Source organism: Vitis vinifera, chromosome 13 (genome assembly GCF_030704535.1).
Source record: "Vitis vinifera cultivar Pinot Noir 40024 chromosome 13, ASM3070453v1".
Taxonomy (NCBI): Eukaryota; Viridiplantae; Streptophyta; class Magnoliopsida; order Vitales; family Vitaceae; genus Vitis; species Vitis vinifera.
Genome location: NC_081817.1, coordinates 16,865,616 through 16,867,500, shown reverse-complemented (window position 1 = coordinate 16,867,500; position 1,885 = coordinate 16,865,616).

The following is a 1,885-nucleotide window of genomic DNA, read 5'->3' as shown; positions in this document are numbered from 1 at the left end:
TAGCTATTTTCTTATTTTGGATCTGCTAATTTCAGACCAAATCAACCTTTATTTAGGGTTTTAATATTTAGTACGCTTTTTTAGCTATTTTTCCTATTTTGGATTTGCCAATTTCAGACCAAATCAACTTTTATTTAGGGTTTTAATATTTAGTAAGTTTTTTTTCATGACATATAAATAGCATGCACTCATTGTAATAGGAAAAATTTTATTGAATAAAAAATCAGAAAATGTGAAGCTTTGCTCTTCTTTTGGTTCTTCAAAAACTGTGAACTTATCAAGGATTCTTCCTTGTGGCGTTCATGTGAATCTACAATTTAAAAGCAAAGTTAGAATGCATAGCTAATTAATGAACAAGAAATATAAAACTTTAATAGTGTATTTAATATATTCTACCAATACTGTTTCTAATCGTTGTTTGCATTGATGATGGTTTATGATTATTAATAGGAGTATGAGTTGAAACAATAGGAGTAGGAGTTGAAAAAAATAAGACGACGAGGAGGAGAAATAGGAGTAAGAAAGGCAACAGTAACACCAATTTAGTACAACTGTTCATATTCTTGGGTAGACCTCGAGATTTAGTATTAGAAATATATTTAAGGCGATGTTGATTTTCATGCTCCATTTATTATAATACTTTTTGCACTAAAATCAATTAGACAAATACATTGTTACATAGAATGTTTCTATTTATGTTCTTTAATTCCACATAAGCTCTAATAAATTATTATTATTTTTAAAATTGAGTTTAAGGGATGTATTATGCATATGTTTTAAATAAATAACTCAAAATAATACCAAAAAATATATAAATTTGTTACAAAATATAAACATAATACCATATTGTTAAACTAAATGAAATCCAAAACTCAAATGAATATTAAATTTGAATATTTTATTTAACTCGATTAAGTTGTAATGGAATATGATTAATAAAATATATAGTAAACAAGAAAAACATAACTCCAAATTACATTGAAATCATAAAACTAACTATCCCTATCACTATCATAATCTTCCATTACTATTTTCATTATTTTTATTGCAATAATCTATAAGTGTTTCATCTTCTTCATCTTAGTCATTTATAAAAGCAGTTAAATCATCATTTTTGGATCTTTTTCCATGATCAACCACATTTTCAATATTAATATTGCTTGAATCACCATCATCCCTTTGATATTGTTGAACATTAAAATTTTGGTTTACTAACAAAATAATATTTGTTGAATCTTTTTCTTGATATTCTCCTTCTATTGTTAGATGTTGATTATCATTTTCATTATTATATGTTGTAGTTTGCTTTGAGACATCAAATATGTGTTCATGATGCACTTTTTGAACCACTTTCCAACTTGATCCTAACTTTGGATCATTTACATAAAGGGCATGTTTAGCTTATTTTGCAATAACATAAGGATCTTCTATTTACCACTTATTATCCACATTAATGCACTTGAAAACAACATCATCTTGCAATTTTTTTTTCTTAGGTTCAGATCAATATCAAACCATTCACATTTGAATAGAACAACTTGGTTGTTGAAGATATAATCCGACAAAATGATATTTAGAAATACACTATAGAAGCCAATCATATCCAATGATGAAAATATCGGTAATCATGGATATATTGGTACTTCGATTTTACGGATATATCGGCGGATATTTTGATACAAAATATCAATGAGTCTAAAATTAATCAAAATTCATGGAAATATTAAGAAAAATTCTAAAAATGATATAATAAATAATAATGAACATAATAATAAACATTGTAAAGTTGTTTTATAAAAAATGATATATGCATATGATATAATTAATTATATTTGATAATAATATCGTATGCGTTGATAAAAAAAAGAAGAATTTTATAAGTTTA